This window comes from Carettochelys insculpta, chromosome 2 (genome assembly GCF_033958435.1).
Source record: "Carettochelys insculpta isolate YL-2023 chromosome 2, ASM3395843v1, whole genome shotgun sequence".
In the NCBI taxonomy this organism is placed as follows: Eukaryota; Metazoa; Chordata; order Testudines; family Carettochelyidae; genus Carettochelys; species Carettochelys insculpta.
In genome coordinates, this window is record NC_134138.1 from 225170077 (window position 1) to 225195718 (window position 25642).

General features: G+C 42.4%; 1 protein-coding gene across 1 annotated transcript in view; it reads left to right on the forward strand.

Annotated features, from left to right (window-relative positions):
* DGKB (diacylglycerol kinase beta) overlaps positions 1 to 25642 on the forward strand; it is a 481053-nt gene that overhangs the window by 380350 nt on the left and 75061 nt on the right. The gene's annotated exons all lie outside the window — the stretch shown is intronic.

The window sequence follows — 25642 nt, forward strand, 5'->3', positions numbered from 1 at the left end:
GTCTGGATGGAGTAACAAATCTCAGTATTTAATATAATCTTCAAAATAACAATCTTATTTAAAATGCTGCGATTTTGTTTAGAAATTGGAATCTTCCATTTACAAGCTGTCCCTTCCTGCTTTATCAGAGTTGGGAAAGATTTTCATGCTTCATTAGAGAACTTAATCATGGACATACAGATAGGTGACAAGTCAGAAAAGATCTTAGTGTTCAAATGAGGTCATTACTGTAATGTGTAAACATTTGCTGGCTGATCTTCTTTCAGCAGTTTCACGAGAGCTGGAGTGGATGGCCCAATGTTGTATTTTTAAAGGTCTACACTTGCCAGAATGATTGCTTCAAATACCAACAGGGTAGACTCAGTTCTTTATCTTGCTGACACTTCTAAAATATAGATCTTCTGCTTCATCCGGGGGGTTCTTAAAACCAAAATTCTGTCTGCTTTTCATGGATATTAAAAATAAGATGACCATCTTAGTGTTATCTTGGGGTCCTTGCTGAAAATATCATTTTCTCCCCTGTCCTCTTCATTTTTGTGCAGGAGGCCGTGTGCCACTTTTTCTCCAGGAAATCAGTTTTTCACAGTTGTGGCCCTGCATTTGTGCAGAGTTTGACTCTTTAGCCTTTACTCACATTGTGTAGTTTTCATTCAGGCAGGTGGTCCTACAGATAGGACCACCAACAGGGAGGACAAAGTGAGCAGTTGCCATGGGGGCCATCATTTCAAAGGGGTCCAGAGCTCCAGCTGGAGGAGCAGCAGCCGTGGCCGGAATTCTGGGCCGCCTTGAAATGCCGTGGCAGCACTGCTCTGGCTGTGTGCAGCTGCGAGGGAGCACTGGGGGGGCAGGACCAACTGCCCCAACCGCTGACCCCTGCTGCCCTTTGCCACACCCCTTCTGGGGGCCATCCTCCCTCCCACCTTGCCCCCAGGGTTGTGATGGCTGTCGGCCCCGATGCCCTCAGACTTCAGGAATTGATCCCAGAATAACACATTATGGAATCCTTTAGAATGAGATGCATTATCAGTGATAATTGCAAAAGGGTGATGATGATTCTTCTTCTTGGAAGTAGTAGCCTCTTGAGAATTAGACTGAAAATCTGATTTGGATTTATATTTATGAAGTATGCATATGTGTTTCTGTGTAGTCTATATTATAATAAAAATCCTTTTTATTTACCAGGCAATTGAGATTGTCATTGTATCATTCCTTTGTATTATACCACAGAATGTTCATTTATTTCAAGAGTTATTCATCGAAAGAGGATAATTATGGTATATTTCACAGGCTGCCAGAAGGAAAATGTATCATTGAAAAGTTTCATTTCCCTTAAGTTGCTCATTTTCTATAGGAAGAAAGAGCTATTAAGTAACACACATGACAGAGATTGATTAAAATGGCATAAAGGACTATCTTATCTCTAAGTATGGGGATTTGCTTGCAGAGCTCCCATGATTTCAAACAGAAATTCATTCCAGCTGTTCTGTATGAAAGCTGAAGTAAATGGGTTTATACAGAGAACTTGACAGGAACTGAAGAGCCATGTGCCCCACTAACCCCAAGGTGCCCTAAATCAGCTACTCCAGACTATAGCCTGCAATAGGGGATACACATGTTTGCATACATCCTATGCAAATGCATATGGTCACCTGCTTCCTGTAGTTATGGACAAACTAATTTTCTGACCCTGCAGAGGGCCAAGGAGGACTTCCATAACTATTAAACCTCATCACTCTCAGGCTACATATACACTATGAGATAAAGTCTAATTTACTGAAGTCCACTTTTTACCCCTAGATTTTATAAACTAGAAAGTGAGTATCCATACATGTCCAGAAAGTTAACATAGTGTGTCTCCATTGCCTTAGCTAAGTTCTACTGTGTCAGCAGTACATCGCAGGTACCTATCCCACAGTGCCTGCAGCCCCTTGCATTCTGGAGTTTTGTGCCAGTATATTATGGAAAAAAATGCACCACATGTTTCTTGTGGGTTTCTGATGTCAAAATCCCAGAGTGCATTGCCACCCTTTGCCGTTGGAAAGCAAATGGCCCAAGGAATTTCACACCATTTTTCCAAAGCCTGCCGCTGGCTCATGTCACTGATAGCATGAATTTTGAACAGCTTAGAGCCATTGCACAGTGTGTTATGGCTACTACCCAAAGTGTCATGCAATATTTTATTACACAAAATGAGTGGGAGAATGAAGAAGATGCAGACATTGATTCGGATCACACTGAAGCGGTGGAGATCAGGAATGCACAGCTGCTGGCTGCCCTGGATGCGTTGTATTCAGTGAAGCTCAAGTTCTGGAGACGTGAAACCAGCACACACTTCTGGAACCACATAGTTTTGGAGGTCTGGGATGACCAGTAGTGGCTGCAGAACTTCTGCATGCACAATGCCACTTTCATGGAACTTTGTGATTTGCTGTCCCCCACCCTGAAGCACTGCCAAACCAAAATGAGACCTGCTTTGACAGTTCACAGACAAGTGACAATTGCTGTGTGGAAGTTTGCAATGCCCAACAGCAATGCCCAACAGCCCAAACAGGAAGTTTGCAATGCCCAACCCGTCAGTGGGAAATCTGTTCAGGGTGGGCAAATCTACAGTGGGGGGCTGCACTGATCCAGGTAGCCAAGACAATCAATGCCTGTCTGCTGTGAAAGACCATGACGCTGGGAAACATGCAGGGTATAGTGGACAGCTTTGCTACCATGGGGTTTTCTAACTGCAATGGGGTGATAGATGGAACACACATCCCCATCCTGGCCATAGACCACCTAGCCTCAGAGTACATAAACAACAAACATACTTCTTGGTGGTGTTGTAGGCTTTGGTGGCTCACAAAGGTCATTTCACCAACATCTACATGGAAAAGGTACATGATGCATGCATCTTTAGAAATTCAGGTCTGTACAGTAAGCTCCAGGATGGGACTTTCTTCCCAGACCAGAAAATCAAGATTGGTGATGTAGAGATACCCACAGTGACACTGGGCATCCTGCTTACAGTCTGCTCCCTTGGCTCATGAAGCCATACACAGGCACGCTGGACCACAGCAAAGAGTGCTTTAACTACAGGCTGAGCAAGTGCAGAGTGGTGGTGGAATGTGCCTTTGGCCATTTAAAAGCCAGATTCAGGTGCCTCTTGACATGTTTGGACCTCCTCAAAACCAACATCCCTGCCATGGGTTCGTCTTGCTGTAGTTCATATTCTTTGTAAAGCAAAGGGGGGAAATTTCATGCCAGCCTGGGTGGCAGAGGCAGATGCCCTGGGCAGTGTTTATGAAGTGCAGGACAGAAGGGCCATCAGCTATCCACAGGAGATGCTATGAAAATCATGTATGCTTTGCAAAATAGCTATATGAATGAGCAGACAGCCACATGAATCTGCTGCATTTAATTATTGTCATACCACCCACAGTGATATTCACTTGACCTTTGTGAAAGCACCTCCACCTGCAATCCAACCCGTATTAACCAATAAATGACAGTGTTGTTTACACAATGGCATATTTTTATTTAGGGGGGCGAGAGTTCAGGAGTGGGAAAAAGAAAGGGAATCCTGCCATACTTGTGTGGAAATATCCTGGGGGTGGACAACAATACTGTTCTTGCCCTCCCCCCATATTCAGGGTCCCTAATGCGGGGAGATTGGGCAATACCAAGGGGAGATTGGGCAACAGGTTGAGGAGGCCACATAATTGTGAGTTCTGTGTTGAGTGGCACTCTGCAATTCCATCATGGACCAGAAGGTGCCGGTCTGCTTCTTGACAGCTGACATGAGCTCTGCCAAGTCCTGGTTACTGTGCTGGAGCATGCTTTGCCACCACTGCTGGGTCCAATTTCCATCAGAAGTGGTTTGGACATGCTCTTTCTGGGCCTCTTGCAGTTGCTGCAGGATGAGGTCTTGTTTTGTTCATTTCCTCTTGTGCATCACACTGACATTTTTACCCCCACTCATACTGCCTGTTGAAGACAAAGTCAAAATTTAGATACAATTTTTAAATGTGTCACATCACGCTGACCCATACAATAAATGGGTGTCTGTTTGACAAACACTGCAACTTTTGTTTTCTGAAGCCCCTTATGGCTTCTTAAGGATGACAATGAATCAACCTCTGCAGAACAAAAGCTAAAATTTCTCCAGAGCATTTTATTGTGGACATGTTAAGATCCTGAAGGCTAAGGGAGAAGAGGGAGTTGAAACAAAGCCCTGTAAAATGTAATGTGAAGAAAATAACTTTCCTGTCATTTTCCTCCTGTGCAGGGAAAAAGCATTTTAAAGCAAGGAAGGCCTGCACTGGACGTGCCAGTGTCTGGGATCAGGTTACCCACTTATTGGGGGTAAGGGTTTGAGCCTGCTGGATGCATGGCAGCTTGGGGAGCACTCCTGTGGATTGTAAAGCCCCAAAAAATGGCTTGGTATCTCCACCTAAATCCTGTGCAGGGAAAAAGCCATTTAAACAAGGGAAAGCCTGTGCTGGATGTGCTGGTGTCTGGGAGCAGCGTCTGCACAGCCCAGCAGCAGCATGGTGGGGAGGAGAGGCTGTGCGAGCCATCTACATGGCAGGCTGGGGGAGCAGCCCTGTAAAATGTAAAGTGCAGAAAACAACTTTCACCGCAGCTCCTCATAAACCCTTTGCAGCTAATATGCTTGTGGGTGGTGGGGACCTGGGGAGGCCACCAACACTGTGGTGGGAGTGGAGGGGTCCAGGAGAGCACGTCAGCCACATGAGGGGGAGGAGATGGAGAGCCCCCACCGTCCCCCAGCCACATGGCACAGTAGGGTACTCCTCAGAAATTTAAATGGACAGGCCACAGTGCCGTAATGTTAAAGGGACAAAGTTTCATTAAACTTCTCATGTTTTTTCTAAGTTGCAAAAAGAGACATCAGCCTCCTAGGAATAACAGAGTGTGAAAAAGAAAATATGCTTATACTGTGTGAGCACGGGGCTGGAAAATTTGCAAAAATGCTGTGTGGTGCCATGATGCTGGATTAGCATTGGGCTTGTAAACCCAGGGTTGTGAGCTCAATCCTTGAGGAAGCCGTTTAGGGGTCTGGGGAAAATTGATTAAAAAATAAAATTTGTCAGGGACGGTGGTTGGTCCTGCTAAGAGGGCAGGAGACTCGACTCTATGATCTCTCGAGGTCCCTTCCACCTCTGTGAGGTAGTATGTACTTCTGGTGGCTTGGTTTTGTAAGGTGTGCTATCATGGAAGCTGGAATAAATCAGGCATCCCCAAAAACCATGCGAGAAAAATAAGAGTACCTGGCTGAAATCTTTATGGAGATCTCTAAAAAGGATAGGTGCTTCATCCCCAGAAATGTTAACAAGCCGTTTTAGGGGTCCTGGGCTGGGTATGCAAAGATCCACCTTATCCCACCCACAACCCTCTTGTAGCAGTTTAAAAAAAAATATGATCTGTGGAAGTAACCCTGTACTCCAACCCAGCTGCAACCCGCTTGCAGCAGTTTTAAAATATACACACCAGAAGAGCACTCTGCAGCATAGCTGGACTACAGAGCATCCTGCGATGGTGAGGGGACTGCCTCCATGGTGAGGAAGGTGGCAGGATCAGCTTCCTCGGCGATCTGCTGACTTGGTTGCTGACTGACATCTTCCTCTTCATTGGCCGCCATCTCCTCATCCTTGCTGCTCTCACCTGAGAGCTGAATATTGTCTCCTGAGAAGCCAATGCAATTCTTGGCAAACCGTGGTTGGATCCTTCCCAAGAATCACATTGAGCTGCTCATGCAAGTGGCATGTTTTGGGAGGTGACTCAGATCACCCATTGGTTTCTTTCACCTTCTGCTTTTGCCGGAGTGCCTTGATTTTGACCCAGCATTCCTGAGCGTCTCTGGTGTACCTTTTCTCCATCATGCCCTGGGAAATCTTCCCATAAATATCCTCATTTCTTTTGCTGGTTTGCAGTTTGCTCAGTGCAGATTCTTCACCCCACCCAGAAATTAAATCCTCCATCTCCTGATGGCTCCATGCTGGAGCTCTTTGTTGATCTTGAGAACTCTGATCTGAATTAGAAACCTGAGAACTCATGATGGCTAGATGCAATTGCTCCTTAGGTGCACTCCTGAGATGTGCTATCCACACTGGCCAAAAAGAAAATGAATTCAAATTCCAGAGCTTCCTGTTACCTACTTCCTGCACACTTGAAGAGCAGCAGAGGTTAAAGCGGCCAGGACAGACACTTTTGGGGCACTATGGGGTACCTCTGGTATACCTCTGGAGGAGCCTAATAAAATTGATGTAAAGTAATGCTCTTTTCACACTAGCATTAATTTGACCTTTTAAATGCAAACTTTGTGTTATGCTGCCTGGGAAGGGCAGGGCAAGAAAGTCAAACTTAGCAACACTTAAAATCAATCAAATGATATTTTCAGTGAAGACAGTCACATTGTACAATTGAGCTAAGTGCCTAGCGTAGATAAAACCTTAGTGCACTAGAATTTTCTAGACAGACAGACAAATTAATACTTAAGAAGAGATGTATATGGCCATGGTCTTTAAAGGGATTTTATATATTGTATTTGTGTTGCATAATCAGTAATACCAACAGATTCCACAATAAAGATTACCTTGGCAGGGTGGTGGATTAGATTGCCTAATTGTTTCTTCCAATTTCTAAGACACTAGCAGTCCTAGTATTTATCCATTGTCAAGAGCTCTGAGCTGAGAACATACTTTGCAGAATGTGGTGGTCTCTAAATATTTAGCTCTTGGATATTTTAGGGGAAGCTGGGAAAAGCTAAATTTGATCTCTGATGAGCTTCTTTTTCTGTTTCTTCCATGTCCTAGTCTTTTTTTCTGACAGCATTTCATTGGTGTACTTTGGCAGCCTGGGAAATACAGAACACCATAGTGACAATCTAGAATTAAGTGTGCTAAAATAAGGACAAATAATTGTTACTTTAAAATTTACTGTGCAATGTACCAAATGTAGAAAATTGTATTGGAATGTGTGATGTAACAGCCTAGGATGAAGCTCCCCTTTAGTGTAATTCCATTGAAATTACCAGACTCATATTAAAGAAGAATAATTTGGTGCATTAACTGAGAGTATACTTTTGCACATACATATTGCACTCCTAAATGTGTATCTGAGAAACATTATAAGTTCAAGATGAGATGATAGTGATATTGTTGATGTTAAACCCAGGAACTCAAAGGTGAATGAAACAAATCACTGATGAAGTTTTTTTATGTTAAATAATAATAAAATGTATGTTTAAAAATATTGCTCCATTCCACTGTTTTTCCTAAGGCTAAGGTTGAGTTGACTCTAGAAAATAAAGTCAGATTTATTAAAGTTGACTTTATACCACTAGATTCTATAAAGTCGATGGTGAGCGTCCACATACGTTTACAAAGTCAACATAGTGTTTCCCTGTTACCTTTGCTGAGTTTGACTGTGTCAGCAGTGCATTTTGGTTACCTATCCCACAGTTCCTGCACCCCCCCCATTGCATTCTGGGTTTCTGTGCCAGTGAATTATGGGAAAAATGTGCCACAAGTGGTTGTATGTGTCTGATGTCAGCATCCCAGAGTGCATTGCCCTCACTCCCTGCTCCCATTGAAAATGAACTGCCAAATGCATTTTCATGCCGCTTTTCCACAGCCTGCCCCTGGCACACACTGTTACAAGGCTAGCGGGCCAGTCCTGAGAAATGTAAAATACAGAAATAAAAATCTAAAATGTTTCAATTTGCAGCTTTTGAAAAGTTGTTTTATGGTATTGTTGAAATGCTTCATTTTGATAGTGTCATTTTGATTCATTTCATTTTGACCCAGCAGCTGCATGGTGGGTAGGGGAGCAGCCGGAGATCCCAGCAGACACGTGGTAGGGAGGGGCAGCCATGTGGTGCAGTGGGCAGCCAAGAGATCCTGGCAGCCATGTGATATGCAGGGCATCCAGATACCCTGGAAGCTGTGTGGTGCAGGCGGGGTTGGTGGGGGGGGGCAGCGGGAACCTCTGGAATGTGCATGGTGGCAGAGGTGGTGAAGGGGTTAAGCTGTAGAGCCCAGCAGTGGCATGGTGAGGGAGACGAGGAGAGTCCAGACTGATTCACACTTCCTGTTTCCTACTTCCTGCTCATCTGAGCTGCATCTACACGTGCACGCTACTTCGAAGTAGCGGCACCAACTTCGACGTTAGGCGGCGAGACGTCGAAGTCGCTAACCTCATGAGGAGATAGGAATAGCGCCCTACTTCGACGTTCAACGTCGAAGTAGGGACCGTGTAGACGATCCGCGTCCCGCAACATCGAAATTGCTGGGTCCTCCATGGCGGCCATCAGCTGGGGGGTTGAGAGATGCTCTCTCTCCAGCCCCTGCGGGGCTCTATGGTCACCATGGGCAGCAGCCCTTAGCCCAGGGCTTCTGGCTGCTTCTGCGGCAGCTGGGGATCTATGCTGCAGGCACAGGGTCTGCAACCAGTTGTCAGCTCTGTGTATCTTGTGTTGTTTAGTGCAACTGTGTCTGGGAGGGGCCCTTTAAGGGAGCGGCTGGCTGTTGAGTCCGCCCTGTGACCCTGTCTGCAGCTGTGCCTGGCATCCCTATTTCGATGTGTGCTACTTTGACGTGTAGACGTTCCCTCGCTGCGCCTATTTCGATGTTGGGCTGAGCAACGTCGAAGTTGAACATCGACGTTGCCGGCCCTGGAGGACGTGTAGACGTTATTCATCGAAATAGACTATTTCGATGTTGGCTGCACGTGTAGACGTAGCCCTGGAGAGCAACAGAGATGAAAGCAATGGTCAAAAAAGACACATTGGGGGCATTGTGGGACACTTCTGGAGACCAATAAAATCAAATTAAATAATGCTGTGTATGCAATAGCATTAAATCAACCTTGAAAATTCAAATTTGGTGGTATTCTTTATGAAAAAGCTGGAGTACAAAAGTCGACTTTAGGAACCCTTAAAATTGGCCTAATGATATTTGTAGTGAAGACAGGTATATTACAAAATCAGCCTAAGTCCCTAAAATCACCATTATATATAGCTTTAATGCTGAACTCAACTCATGTAGACCTGGAGTAACTCCACTTTTGCAGTAATATTAAACCAATCTGAGAATGGAAAAAGGCCCCAAATCTGTGTCTTAGATGTAAAATTACCATATTCTATCAAATGCTTTGATAAGGACTTTTCCCTTAATTAACAAAATGAAAACATCTGTTGCTTTCTCTGTTAAGCTCTTTTGGTTTCATACCATTTTTACAGTGTACTTATCTCTTTGATTAAGAAGTTTTTTTTCATATATAAATTACTTATAAAAGTTACTTTTCTTCCAAATGCTAACCAAAAATCAGCAATTAACTAACTATAACAGGTGTTTCCTTTCCTGGGAAAAGGAATGCATATGATTATTGTAATTTAGATCCCTTTGTGAATTAAGGAATTGTTCTGTTATTCAAAAATAATTCAAGAGCACAGAAAATAATAAATATGCATCTTTTAGGCAGAAAGGCTGGATTAATTTAAGATTGAGATATTGTTAACCCTTTCAGAATCTTTTAGGCTGCGAGATCTATGAAGATTGTGAGTAATTGTTTCTAATAAGAATGTCTTTAAAGGCATGCCATACATGCAGTCAGATGTATGTTGGTGTAGTTAAAATTCACACATATTTTTTACTGCCTAATATATGATTTTTGGTGGTGATCTTTATATGAAGAGCCAGCAACATCCATCTTTTGTGTTCAATTTAACAGCAGACAAGTATTCCTTAGACCATCCAATAGTCTATTACCCAAACCGTTTGCCCATTTAATGGTGTCCTAGAGGCCTGAAGCATAGGACTAAAGGGTCAGAAATACAAATAGAGTAGCCAGTAGATCATTTTTGGCTATTATTTCACATAATCATAGCCTCCAATCCATTCAAGTACAAACTTAGGGTTTTTCATTACTTGTTAATAGAAAATGTCAAGTTTTTCGAGTGTTTGTGAAAGGTGTCATATTGACAGCAGTTTAATTCTGAGTAACAAAAGAGAGCACAATTTCAGATTTTATACATGATGATGCCAATCATTAAAAAATAGATACAATTATCTGAAAATGCTGATGATGTGAACAAATTTTATTATAGCCTTGTAAAATTGCAAGTTAGGTGCTATTTTTTTTTTCGCTCGTGTAGTGCTCACTTGCCACAAAACTGGAGAGAGGAACAGTGTAAAGGGAGGAAGGCGGGGAGAAAGTGAGAGCAAGCACATACAAATGTTAAGTGTCTTTTATGGAGTACTTTAGTTCTTTCTGAGTTTCATTGGTTATAAAAGAGTCAGGCTCACTAAATGTAGGTGTATTTAATCATAATCCTTTACCCTGGAATCCCTCAGAATGAAGCAAATTATCATTGATCACTCCAAAAGGGTGATGATTATTCTTCTTTTGTAAAGTAGTAGTGTCTTGAGAATTAGACTCAGAATCTGATTTGGACATTTATCGAAATCATATACTATTTGCAGATTTTAAAATGTTTTGTTCGTATTTTTTTATTTCTTGTCGAGTAGAGGCAGCCAAGAAGAATTTGCAAATTTAAAAATTTTTCCCCTTTCTTTTGCTCATTCTCTGATAGAGACAACTGTGACATTTGTCCTGTACGTGGGAGGGGAAAAGCAAATGTTACCCTGCAGTCACCAAAAATGGGAGTATTTAGATACTATTGTCTCCATCCTCCCTTTGCAGAGATCAGGAGTATGGCTAAAGTCACTGCAGTTACATGAGTGATAAGAAAGGCTGCACTTCAGTCACTGAGGTCGCAGCAATCCTGGATTCTCAGACTTCACTGGACCTCAGTGACTTCTTCCACTTCAGTGTCAGCAGCTGGGGCTGGAAGCAGGGCTATGCACCCCTGACCTGCAGCTAGGACTGGGCGATAAGCAACAGGGCTCAGGGCCTCCACCACCTGTGGCTTACAGTGGAAGGGAGTTGCAGCTGAGCTGTTGTCCCCTTTCCCTCATTTGTTGCCAGCTCCGGAGTGGGGGCTGTGCACTTCCCATGGCTTTCCCCTCCCCACCCCGGCTGTGCTTTCCCCCATGGCAAGGGCTGTGTGACCCTTTTTCAGTGTCCCAGGATCATGTGCTTCCCACCAGCTTTACAGGAGCTGCAGCTGCAGCCACACTCCCCTGCTCGGAGGCTGCATGGCAGCGGCTTGGCCTGTCTGTTCTCCCCCCCCCCCACCCCCCCCGCAGGGGAACTCTGTTCATCCCCCTTACTTAGCTCTGCCCCACCCTCCATTGTTTTTAGTAAAGTCACAGGGCGGTCACAGGTTCCTTGACTTTTTGTTTATTCCCTGTGACCAGTCCATGGTCTTTACTAAAAATAACCATGACAAAATCTTAGCCTTTGTGATAAGACAGCTGCAGTGAGACCAGAATGATTCCAGCCACGTCACCTCAATGACCGGCTCCATTTTTACCTGCTGCTGGCATCTTTAAATTGTGGTCTCCCTCCTGACACTATAAAGTGTTGCCAGTAAACCATCAAGCTCTTTGTAAGAGCACATTATAAAGGACGTAGTATGGGAAAGTACAAGCTGCTTAACAAATTAATGGCACTGTGAGGAGCCGCCTACCGGGGTGAATGTAAATTGTAAGAAAATATAAGCAGATAGGTAATGGGCACTAGCAATGCTGTGCAACAGTTTGCAAACTGCTGCTGACTGTGTGCCAATAGATATGGCAATAACTGTCAAGAAGATTTACAGTAGTTTCACATTTACTCACTGAGAGTAGAAAGGGTGAAAGAGTTCTATGGTTCAGTTTCATGACAACTATTTTTGTACCAACTTTTTCCAGGCACCAAGGACACTAGCACATTAGATGTCATTCACATGTGTCAGTGGAAGACATTTTTACCATCAGAAGTCCTTGATGCTGAGTTTAAAAAAATGCAGTAATGCAGAGACATGTGCTTACTAATAAAATCCAGGGAAGTACAGAGCTTCAAACTGGGATCTTGATGTAGCATAAGTCCTATTCAATTAGCTACAATCTGCCACACTTCTATTTCATTCTTGTTTTACCTCTTTCCTTGACTTGACTCTTCTTAAGTCCATTCACTGTTGTTTTAATTCCAAGAAACAGTCCACAGGTCAGTGACAAAAGTAACAGTGACAAGATTTTTTGCCTTAGAAGGTGTTTAGAATTTGTAAGACCATCAGCCAGCAGTGAAAAAGGATTTAATGGACAACAATTTGTTAAAAGTTGTGTGAAAAATTACATTAAAACCTGTGAATGGGTTTAAAATCTCAATGAGTCTTTTGTTAAAATTAAACTTTCCTTTTTCCTGTTTGAAGATGATTGAAATTTTTAAGACAGCAGGTGAAATGGGTGACTAAGAGGAGTCCATTGAACATTAAGAACCCTATGCCAGTGAAGGAAGGTCAGAAATTTCTGTTGTGACATCAGAAATCTCTGTAAGATGATTCACACCTTGATTAGGTTATGTAAACTGTACATTTAAAAACAAAATCCCAGTTCCAGAGCTACCCTTTTTGAAGTGAGAAAACATGGGGTCTGTAATAAGTATCACTGTAATACTGTTAAAACATATATTTCATGACGGGTGACTATTTTAAAAATTGTGTACATCACCCATCAAGACATTTCACAGATTACTTTGAGTTTAAATACAAAAAGGAAGCTTACAAAAAGTGGAAACTTGGTCACATGAGTAGGGAAGAGTATAAATATATTTCTCGAGCATGCTGAGGTGTAATCAGGAAGGCCAAAGCACAACTGGAGATGCCGTTAGCAAGGGGTGTGAAAGGAAACAAAAAGTTTCTACAGGCATGTTAGTAATAAAAGGATGGTTAGGGAAGGTGTGGACCCTTATTGAATGAGGGAAGTAACCTAGTGACAGATGATGTGGAAAAAGCTGAGGTACTCAATTTTTTTCATCTGTCTTCAAAGACACTGTCAGCTCCCAGACTGCTGTATTAGGCAGCACAGTATGGGATGGAGGATGGCAGCCCATAGTAGAGAAATAACAGATTAAGAGCTATTAAGAAAAGCTGGACATCCACAAATCCATGGGTCCAGATCTAATGTATCCAAGGGTGCTGAGGGGTTTGGCTGATGCAATTGCAGAGCCATTGGCCATTATCTTTGAAATCTTTTGGCAATTGGTAAATGTCCCAGGTAATTGAAAAAAAGGCAAATGTCGTGCCCAGCTTTAAAAAAGAAGGAGAATCTTCAGAACTGCAGACCAGTCAGTCTCAGCTCAGTCCCTGGAAAAATCTTGGAGGGAATCCTCAAAGAATCCATTTCGAAGCACTTAAAGGAAAGGGTAGTGATCAGGAATAGTCACCATGGATTCACCAAGGGCAGGTCATTCCTGACCAACCTGATTGCCTTCTATGATGAGATAACTGGCTCTGTGGATATGGGGAAGGCAGTGGACTTGATTTTAGCAATACTTTGGATATGGTCTCCCATAGTATCTTTGCCAGAAAGTTAAAGAAGTATGGATTGGCTAAATGGACTGTAAGGTGGATAGAAACCTGGCTACATCATCAGGTTCAAAGTGTAGTGGTCAATGGCTGTATATCTGGTTGGTAGCTGGTATCAAGCCAAATTCCCAATGGGATTGTTCTAGGGCTGGTTTTGTTCAACATCTTTACTAATGAGATAAAGGAGGGAATAGACTGCACCCTCAGCAAGTTCACAGATTACACTAAACTAATGGGAGAGGTTGATATGCTGGAGGGTAGGGATTGGGTCAAGGGAGACCTAGACAATTTGGATGATGGGCCAAAATAAATCTGATGAGGTTCAACATGGACAAGTGCAGAGTCCTGCACTTAGGATGGAGGATTCCCAAGAACCAACTGGCTAAGCAGCTGTTCTGCAGAAAAGGACCTTGGGAGTACAGTGGATGAGAAGCTGGACGTGAGCCAACAGTGTGCCCTTGTAGCCAAGAAGCCTAACAGCATACTGAGGCACCTTAGTAGGACCATTGCCAGCAGATCTAGGGAAGTGATTATTTCACTTTATTCAGCACTGGTGAGTCTGCATCTGGATTATTGAACCCAACTCTTTTGGGGCCCCCATTACAGAAAGGATGTGGATGCACTGGAGAGAGTCCAGTGGAGGGCAACAAAAATTATTAGGGGACTAGAGCACATGACTTATCAGGAGAGGCTGAGGGATCTGGGCTTATTTAGTGTGCAAAATGGAAGAATGTTGGGGTGGTGGCAGGAATCTGATAGTCTGGAAGGAGGATTCGAAAGGGGTTGGGGAGATGCTGTTCTCAGTCGTGACAAATGACAAAACAAGGAACAGTGGTCTCAAGTTGTGGGGGGAGGTCTAGGTTGAATATTAGAAAAAGCTATTTCAAAAGGAGATGATGAAGCTCTGGAATGGCTTACATAGGGAGTGATAGTATCTCCTTCCCTAGAGGTCTTTAAGTCGCAGCTTGACAAAATCATGGCTGGGATGATTTAGTTAGGATTGGTCCTGCTTTTAGCAGGGGATTGGACTCAATGACCTCCTGAGGTTTCTTCCAACCCTGTGGTGCTATTATTCTGTAAGGCACTATATAGCGCTGATTTATCCTTCAAAATGTGTTTCAGCACAATCCATGCTGAGGCAAAAGCCTCAAAACCTGCCACATTGGGTATAATACAACTCTCTGCTGAAGGTCCGTTCACCAAGTCTGAAGTAAAATTCTCAGAATACAACTTAATTGGCACTTGGTAGAACTTTGGCTTTGGTGTATGCTGCAGAGAGGGAAAAAACAGCGGGCAATGGACTGTGTCACACATTTTTTGCCCCATGTTTGGAACACAGTAGCTGGCTCACCATTGCTTGAAAAAGAGAAAGTTTCTAGACTACAGTAAACCCACTGGAAAAGTATGGTGTGATAGTAAGCAAGTATGACAAGCAAGGTAAAAGTTGTTTAATGTGGTCTAGTGTTTTTGCTGGATGTATTCTTGACTTAAATGTGACTTTCATTATGTCAAAAGAAATTATCTGAATGCACAGGGAAAAAAGGCTCGTTATTCAGAACACTGAAAGCTTTTCTTCATGAAAGATGGAGCCCTACAGATACAAAACCAAAAGTGCCTTTTGTGATGATCAGTGTAAGAGGAAAATATTTGCAATGCTTAAATTGAAAGATGTCGTTATTATTTTATGTTGGATAATGACCTTGATTAAGGCATTTCAGTGCATTCCTACAGGTTTGTTTCAGGTTGAGTATGAATATATATATATTTTAATTAATATTAATATAAAATCTATTAAGTAGAAATTTGCAGCACAGACATGTCTTGGCGTAAATAATCTTCACTCAAATGATGTTTGGTAACTATTTGGCCCTAACTGTTCAGTAGGTTGGGCGTGCAATATACTGGTAGTTTCATCTTAACAAGTTCCTTCCTATGCCATTTTTGAGACAAAGCCATGGAGATATTAGTCTGAACTCATGCGTTTAAAGCAAGATTAGAAATGAAATCTTTTGTAAAACTAAAATGTGCCATAAACCTACATCCGTTACTATTAAAATACATAAACTAGGGCTGGGAGCAATGGTAACATTTGCTGTCACCTTAATTGTTACCCAGATTGACTTCTTACTAATTGAAGACTCTCAAAACAACAGAACTTCAATTCAGAAAAGCTCCCAAATGTTTCAATGTTGTATTTTTTGTTGGTTGGGGGGAGGTTGTATTTTAATAACACCCAGAAGGACCAGAGTCCCATTTCTGTAGGTTCTTTAGAAACACAGGGGTTGGAAGACTCTTGGTGCTGAAGAGCTTCAGAGATGACCCACATTTGGGGAATGAGAGGTACTGTAACAGGATGGCTCACCCCATCAGAGCTAGAGCGCTGAGACTAGCCAAACCTGATCAGCAGCAGCGCTGACAGTTGCCACAGGCCCTGGAATGAGGGGGGGAGGGTTAACTGAAGATCAGATGAAGTGGGTTTATCCCACGAAGACGCATCACCTAATAAATTATTATGTTAGTCTTTAACGTGTTACAGGACTGCTTTTTTGTGTTGTGAAGATACAGACTAACACAGCAACCTCTCTGTGATCAAAAAGTATCTGTTTGAAAAGTCTTTTGCACTGTTTTGTGATAGCTGTTCTCTCCTTTGTGGACATATGTCAAAAGAAAGAGGCCACAACTATACATATGTTGGTAATCTATCTGGGAAGACAGGGATTAGATGAGTCGGAAGACTGAGCAACCCTGGAACATGTCCTTCTAGGTCAGGCCTTAGGTGCCTTAGTGGAGAAGCATCAGTAGGCTTGCACTATGTCTATGCAGGACTAATTCTTTCGACAACTAGACCTTGATTCAACACTCTTTTAAACTAGCATAACTGAAATCAGTAATGTTATGAGTGTAAAACTGGTGTAAGACAGTGGTGAATCAGGTCTTTTGTCTCTTTAGCTTTTTCTGTAGTTTCTATCATGAACACTAAATTCACAGGAGTGGCCCCTTCTAATTTTCTGTTAAGATTTGCTCAAGCAGAACCACCAATACTAAATTGAAACGTTTGGTAATTTGGAAAAAAAATATAAAAAAAGGTTGTGTAACTGAGTATTTTCATTTAAACAGTATTTCACAAAAATTTTCCCTGGACTGGCTGTGTTGTTTTGGTTGTATGTTTGTATGTTAGTCTTTGAAGCTTATATTTGCCCATATAATGGCTAACACAAGGATTGTGTAGAATATATTCTGAATTCCTCTGACCTGTTTTAGAATAGCATGTCTTGTGAAAATCTGACAGTCCCATAATTCTCAGATATTCCTTTAGAGTAAAGTTTTCGGATATGGCTTGAATTCATAGGCAAACAGTTAAAAGACTTTCACTGAGCCATGCAGCACATGGGAAAAGCAGAGCTCATCGGTGGAAGTAAAAGGCTTGTGCTAAAACAAAAGCTAATAGGAGAGAATATAGTATCTTTGCTGTAAAAGTGAAGGAACTACTTGTAGCAACTTGAAAGGAAGGGTGACATGGTGACCGCTGAATTTGAAAAATCACTTGATTCCTTTCATGGCACATGCATTAAATATTTTTTCATCTGGGCCACATGTTTGATTCTTGTAGGGATGGGAAGTGGGGGGTCTTTTTAACATATGTTCCATCATTATCGGAATCTGACAGAGCTATGAAGATTATGGCAAGTTTGGACAATGTGAGCTGCTAGATAATTGACAAAAGTGTTGCTAGATAATTGAAAAAGAAAAAAAATCCATTTAACTAACGTGCACTACTCATACAGCATGCTGAATAACATTGTTAAATATCTAGCCACAAAAAAAGATAGTGCATAAAGTATCAGAGCTGGGTTATACTGGAGGAATGCAAAGTCTGCCAAGTATGTGTCTCTTCCCCTCATTAGAAAATGCTTCCTACAGAGTGTTAAGACCCCAGGAAGGCATTAAATGCAGCCTGGTTTTTGTGTTATGATAGATTTGCTTGATTGTGATGATGCAAGATGTTAAGATGTGCTGTGGGTGCTTACACTTACTCCCTTTGGAACATGACCTTGACTCTTACAAAGGTTGTGCGAATCTGAAATGTCAGTGAAACCAATAAATAGAGGACATTTCTTTCTTTGATGTTATGAAACACAGGAATGCTTTCATAGGGTGTCATCAGAATACCTCCCAAGGAATATTTCACACATACTTGAGACTCCAAAGACAGTGACTAATGGACCTAGAGGGCTATCTTTAGTTAATTGATAACTTGTGTATAAATATGGGAGCCCAATTGTCATCTATTGGTACATTCTCCCCAACCACATGTGTACTATGTTTGAAAAAAAACTATCTTGTCATTTTGGTTGCCAATTTAGCCCCCTCTTTGACTCGTGACCTCTCATAACAGCTGTTAATACTGTGACCATTGTACAACTGGGAATGTTATTGGACAGATGAGCTTGCTTTTTAAAATTTGCCATACATTTCAGATTTGAGTGTGGGGGAAAAAGCACAAAGCCAAGCCTAAGATAGAAAAATAACTAAAATAATGTAATGTAGGTAGGGCGATAAAAATGAAATATTTATTCTCTAATACTACTTAATTAATACTATTTTACCTGCCTAGAGTTAAGTACTTGCTAGGCAGTGTGATTTTCAGCTGGCTCAAACCGTCATCAGAGAGTGCACAGCCAGGGGTTTCACTTTGGAATTCTTTTACTGGACATATTTTTAGAAGTCCCTCACACATTTACTGCACATGTAAGAGAATCAAGTTGATTAAAGTCCACATCCATTGGCTCTAGTAATAATTCTCTAACATAACAGATACCACCAATGGAAAAGCAGTAAACAATCTGATTGCTAATAACTGTCACTTTTCCCTGCAAAGAACAGAGCGCATCCCTATAACATTGGGAATACCTTCCAGCACTCCAAGGACGGGAACTGAGTCATTGATGGCTTGAAGTTGTGGGGAACTTTTCATAACATTCCTTCAAGAGGTGACAATAATTTAAACCCTTTAGTGCTCTGTTATCACGTTGCTCTAAAACTTAATTATAAATAAACTTCACACCCTCAGGAACAAGTGCAATGACCACATTCTTGCTCACAATGTGACAAGGTGGAATAGGCAATTTAAGGGCTGCTTGCCTCTCACATAGAATCATAGAAACATGGAAAACTAGAACTAGAAGGGACCTCAAGAGGTCATCAAGTCCAGTCACCTGCCCTCTTGGCAGGACCAAACACCATGTAGACCGTCCCCGATAGGTGTCAGTCTAACCTGCTCTTAAATATCTCCAGCAATGGAGATTCCACAGCCTCCCTAGGTAAATTATTCCAGTGTTTAACCACCCGTATGGTTAGGAAGTTTTTCCAATTGTATAATCTAAACCTCCCACAGGTGTCTGGCAGGACATGATGGTCCAGCTGCCCATGGCTGCCGCTTCTGCCCCCACCGCCCTGCCCTCATCCATCATCTCACAGGGTGTCCTGGACCTGCTTCAGTGGCTGAGAACCATGACCAGCTCCACTGCCCCCACCATACATCCCTGCTCCTCCTGCCCACCCAGACACCATTGCAACCCCACTTCCTCTGTACCTCCCCCTGGTTCCAGCTCCAAACCAGCCTTGACAGGTGGTCTGAACCCATAGCAGGAGGGGATCCCAAGGCCAATGCCACTCAAGGTCCTGCTCCCCCTCCGGTTCATGGCCACTCCCCATCCCATCCATGTTTTGAGGCCTCCCAACCTCTGTTCCAAGCCCCCCTTCCACATTCTGATGCCCCTCAACCCCATCCCAAGCCCCACTGTAAATAGTTCACTGCACTCCTGTTTGTTGTAAATAATTTTGAATCGCACTGTTTGCACATTTTTTTTGTTGAGTGAAAGCCACTTAATTATTCACCACACTCACATTCCTCCTCATTGTGTATGGGTGTGGGTGGGGCAGGGTAGGGCTGTGGGGCTGAGGCCTGTCTTTGGGGGGGGGGGTCTGGGGAGGATTACTGGAGGCCATGGGAGGAGCTCTCCCTCAGGGCCTCCCAGATCTGCACCTTGTCCTGGTGGGCCTGGCAGATGAGAGCTGTAACCGACTCATATGCACAGCCCTTGCTGCCAGTGGCCATCCCCCACACCCAGGGAGAAGGGCCTCGCCCTTCCCCTCCACAGTGTTGTGCAGAGCACAACATGCCACCACAACTTGGGGGACATTGTGCTCCCCCACATCCAGGCAGGTGAGCATGCACCTGAAGTATGCCTTGAAGTGGCCGGAGGTGTACTTGGCCTGCATCCTGGCCAGGTTGAGGCAGGCATTGAACAGTTCCCAGCTGGGTTCTAGTATGGGTGCGTGAGCCATAGCACAAGGGGGCAGGCTGTATCCCCCACAATGCAGAGTGGCATCTGCATGTCCCCAACTGCCAGCTCACAGGGAGGATGAACGTGGTCTCCTCCAGCACAGGCACAGGTGTCGTGTACCCAGCCCAACCACCTGATGTAAATGTCTATGAACCGTCCACAGTTGGCAACCAGGGCCTTAAGCACCATCAAAAACTAGCACTTGCGGTTGATGTACTTGGCCGCACTATGCTCTGGCTCATGGATCAGGATGTGCATCCCATCAATAGCCCTAACGCAGTTTAGGAACCTCAGAGCAACAAAGCAGGCCACAACTACTCAGAAAGGGAGAGTTCTACAGGTTGAACCTCTCTAATCTGGAATTTCCGAGCTGGCAAAGTCCCTAATCTAGCATGGTTTTAGTTAGCTGGATGACCACTTATCATAGGTGTGGTCAAGTTTCCTGTGGTCCCACAAAGATTGTGTACAGCCACCAGTCCTGGCTCTCAGTGTTCTGTGCTGTTATTTAGCTGTAATTTACCCCTAAATGTCTTCTAAGAACCCAGTAAGCAGTGGAAGTGGTAATGTGCTAATATTGACCTCCTGTTGTCTGGCAAATTCTCTCATCCAGCACAGGTCAAACTACAAAGGTGCCAGATGAGAGAGGTTCAATCTGTAGTAGCTCAGGCAGTGGAAAGAACAGGAAATTAGATATATGTAAGCAATCTTCTTACAGCACAATTTGTCAGATCTTCAGAGGAGGTAAAGGACCATAGCACCATTGACTTCTATAGATTTACAACCACTTACACTAGCTCAGGATTGCCACCCACCCACCCCTGCATATTTCTAAGGCTGCTCAATTAAACCACTTGATACAGGTGCCTAAGCAATAGCCTAATTAACTATAAGGCTGTGTCTACACTAGCACCCCCTTGGAACGGGGAGTGCTAATGAGACACTTTGGGATATGCTAATGAGGTGCTGCAATGAATATGCAGCACCTCATTAGCATAATGGTGGCCACGGCACTTTGAAAGTGCTGCTTTTGATCATGTGCAGCTTGTCTACATGGAGTCCTTTTCGAAAGGACCCTGCATACTTCAAAATCCCCATATTCCTATTTGGTTATAGGAATTAGTTTAATTGAGCAGCCTTAGAAATATGCAGGGGTGGGTGAGTGGGAATCCTGAGCCAGTGTAAGTGGTTATAAATCTGTTGAAATCAATGGTGCTATAACCAAATAGGAATAAGTCAATGGTGCTATAACCAAATAGGAATAAGGGGATTTTGAAGTGTGCAGGGTCCTTTCAAAAAAGATCCCAAGCAGATGAGCCGTGAGCGATCGAAAGTGGCATTTTCGAAGTGCCCTGGCCACTATTATGCTAATGAAGTGCTGCATATTCATTGCAGCACCTCATTAGCATCTCCCAAAGTGTCTCATTAGCATCCCTCATTTGACAGGGGGGTGCTAGAGTAAACAGAGCAGAAGTGAGCATCAGATCCTCCGCATTGCAATAGCAGTTTCAACCCTGAAGCACAAACTCATGCAGTGGCTGCAGCTCTGAAACTTGAGTAAGCATGGCCTTTGTTACGTAGTGATACATAAGCCTGTCCATCAGAAACTTTCTTCTCAGCACTGCATAGTTCAGCTCTGAACCATTTAAGTGCCACTGACCTGCTAAAGAGTCTTCAGGTCATTCTTGTGCTGAACACAATGCTCCTAACAATCATATGCCCCCAAATACCGAGATGACAGCTGGTTATTTATTTTTTTTTAAATAATGGAACATTATATTTTAACTAGAGTCTTTTCTCTGCCTCTCAGGCATGAGGGTTTGGGTGAGGAAAGCTGGCTGGAATATGGGTGAAAAATCGTGAATAATTTAAAAAAATAACATGCATTCTAAATTCTCCTGCTCTTTACTGAATTTGTTTTGGCATGCAGAGCCCCTAATGCACCTGTGGAGAGACTGTTCTCAGTAATGGATGACATCTGGTTTGAAGACAAAAGTGGGCTGTCAGTAGATACAGTTAAGGGTATGACAGTGGTTAGAGCCAATCCAGCAGGCAACTGCTGTGAGGTCTCTGAACAACTGTTTGGAAACGTACAGCTACTTCAGAAAACTCCATTCATTTGCAAACTGCTTACAAACAATACTAACTTTTTTATGGATTTGTGGTTATATTAGGCTAACATGCATTTGTCACAAACATTTCAAATGATCAGGTTTTATGTACGAATTTTCTTGTAACTTGAAATTTTGCAAATGATTGGGGAGAACTTTACGGTTATAGCTACACTACATTTCCCTTTTGGAGGAGGAATGCAAATTAGGGAGATCAAAATGCAAATGAAGTGCTGATATACAAATCTCATGCTTCATTTGCATAATCTCGCACTATCACGCTTCAGGAACAGACTTTTCCAGAAGCAAAAACAGCTGTCTAAATGGGGTTCTTTTGGGAAAAACACCATTTTCGAAAGAATTCTTCTTTCTGAAACAAAATAGGAAGAAAGGGTTCTTTTGAAAATTTTTTTTCTCTGAAGGAACCCTGTCTACATGGTGTATGTGCTTCCAGAAAAACTCTTTTCCTGAAACACGATCAGAAGAGATTATGCAAATGAAGCACGAGCTTTGTAAATCAGTGTTTCATCTGCATTTTCAATCTCCCCCATTTGCATTCCTCCTCCACAAGTGAAATGTAGCGTAGATGCAGCCTGTACTCACTCAGTACAAACACCTGCTTTTTTTTTATTCCATACTCAGACAAAGGTCACATTAAACATGCTTTAGAGTTTTCTAATAGGTTAAGCAATTGAATTCTATGGGAATTTAACGCAATTAAAGAGTAAACCCAACTTCTGCAAAGATTTACCCACCTGCTTAACTTTATGCTGTCCCAATCAATTCAATGGGACTAACAACAGTGTGTAAATTTAAGTACAGGTCTGATGTCTGTGCAGGATTATGGCCTTCATCACAACTACAGGGTCTGGTACAAAATTAAGATACTGGCAGCCATCTGAAATTCTTAAAATGGGATGAAAATTACGAATTGCTCTCCAGTCACTTTCTCTTTGTATTGGCACAGACTTTTGCATCGGAATGATGCTCTGTTAGCATCTAGTATGTGTACGTTTGTATAGTGTGTGGGCCCATGTGTGTGTTAAAGAACCACACAAAACAAAATAGAATGTAAAAAGATTTATAGAAAACAAAGGCAAGTGCAGGTATTTCAACTTACCAGAGTGGTTTATTTTATAGCAGCACAATTCAGGAATTATGAAGAGGGCTCTAAAAGCAGTGGTTACCATTTCTTTCACAGTGAACATATGTCAAAATCAGAAGCAAGCAATAAACATTTAAGCAATTTGGTTATATTGTGACCAAACATTCTTCTTTTCACATTTCTAATTATCTTGCTCCGAAGAACTTACAACCTCTGTGTGTGTTGGAGGAAGAGTTAGGTCTAGATTAGCTATCCTGTTTTGGGGAGTTCCCTAAGATTAATTTAGATAAATGCACTGAGGTAGAAGATAACTTGCTCAGTGCAGAAAAGATCAAGAGGAATCTGGGGTAACATCAATTTAAATTAAATCACTTTTTGTTTTTCTAGACAAACCTTGACTAGATGTGGCAGACAAACAGTAAGAGGATAAACAGGACAGAGAGGTGAAAAGATTTACTTTAGCTTGTACAGTACCTCAGAGGCAGAGTCTGAAATAGATTACAAGTTCATGAATCATCATCCAGTGCCGTAACCTCTAGAGTACACTGCCTCTCTAAGTGGAGACAGTATGTATCACTTTAAATATTAGGAATAATTCACCAAACTTTTGTTCTTAATTTGTATTTTATCAATGAAATATTGGATCTGCTAACAGGACTTTTGGCAGAATGTGTGGACATGGAACCATCACAACCATTTCACATAACTTTTAGTTCAGGAAAATGAATAGTTCTCCATGTGCCATCCACATCCAAATTTAATATCTAGTACAAAAGAATATTTTTCCCATCAAGCTACTTAAATTCCCCATTCAAGATATTGCCTTGAGAATCTAATACGCTTCAGTGACAGTTTAAAAAGAGACACAAAAAAGAGACCAAAAACTACAAAATCTCTACCAAATATTCATAAACTTGAATTACCCACCAGGAGAAATAAAAAAAAACAAATCGACAGGGCCAGACGAATACTCAGAGACCAGCTACTCCAAGATAGGCCCAAAAAAGCCAAGAACAGAACACCACTGGTCATCACCTACAGCCCCCAACTCAAACCACTGCAACGAATTATTAAAGACCTACAACCCATCCTTAATCAGGATGCCACACTCCAGAAGGCCCTAGGTGATATGCCTATTCTCTCGTATAGACAACCTTCCAAGGATTCGAACGAATAGCCACAGTCTATACCGCAGGAATACCAGTCCTGGGACATTTCCTTGCAACAAAGCCCGCTGCCAGCTTTGTTCACACATCTATTCTGGTGATACCATCACTGGACCTAACCAGGTTATTCACAAAATCATGGGCATATTCTCATATTCCTCAACTAACATGATATATGCCATCATATGCCAACAATGCCCAGATGCTTTGTATATTGGACAGACTTCAAACTCTCTCAGACAAAGAGTTAATGGGCACAAAACAGACATCAAAACATTCCTGATCCACAAACCAGTTAGTCTACATTTTAATGGAGTGGGCCATTCTGTTAATGACTCAAGAGTTTGCATCTTATTGAAGAATTATTTTCACTCTGCTTTGGAAAGAGAGACTGCTGAACTCATTTTCATATTCAAATTCGACCCAGTAACACATGGTTTGAACTGGGATGCAAATTTTCTGGGACACTATAGGTGCTCTTTTGCATACTTGGTTTAATCTAATTCTTGACTCCCCCACCCCACCCCTCTGCTCTCTGATTTGCTCACCTTGATAATTTTTTTCTGATTTGTCAACCTTGATTACTGTTTTTGATTCTGTATGCCTTACATATTGAGTCTGTTCTGGTATGTCTATGGTCTGAAGAAGGGGGTCTGTCCCACAAAAGCTCACCTAATAAATTATTTTGTTAGTCTTTAAAGTGCTACTTGACTGCTTTTTTGTTTAAAAAGAGAGTAACGGCTAAAAGATTCTCCACCCACACCCTTTTTACTTATGATATTTGAAATGAAAGCACCACAGTCAGCAGTTTTAAGGACCACCCTCTTCCCCTCTGCCCCAATAGACCTATAATGCTTCCAGAAGATGAAACTGTATTTGGAAGTAAGATAGGAAAACTTGTGTGGAAAGAGAGGTGGAACTGGAATAGCTGAGATATTTGAGATTATCGCTTGATAAAGAGCTGCCTTTAGAAATATTTTCTGAGACATAGAAGGAAAAAACAAAGGGTGATCTAATAATCACCCCCTCCCACACCGAAGCAGTTGTGACTTGGCAGTCCGATAAATTATATCCTTGGTAAGCCTCAAATTCTTTCTTGTAGTAATCCCCCTTCCCCAGGTATATATATGAGTCACTTTTTCCTTTCAATATGTTTGACTGTCCACCTGAAAGGAATGCCTCTACATCCTTCCACAAGTGTGCAAAACCGAGTTACAGGCATTTGTACTTGTGGGAGGTGAAATGATACAACTAAGGTGAGATGTGATTTGATCAGTTCACAGTGGATCAGTGATCAGTGGGTCAATGCATTGTATCAGTTGTAGTAGAACCTCCCTAATTCACAGTAAACACTGGGAAATCCAATGCAAATTATTGAGGCCCCTACAGTTCCCTATACCAGTTTCTCCTGCACAGGAAAATCAACCTTGTTTTTTCTATTC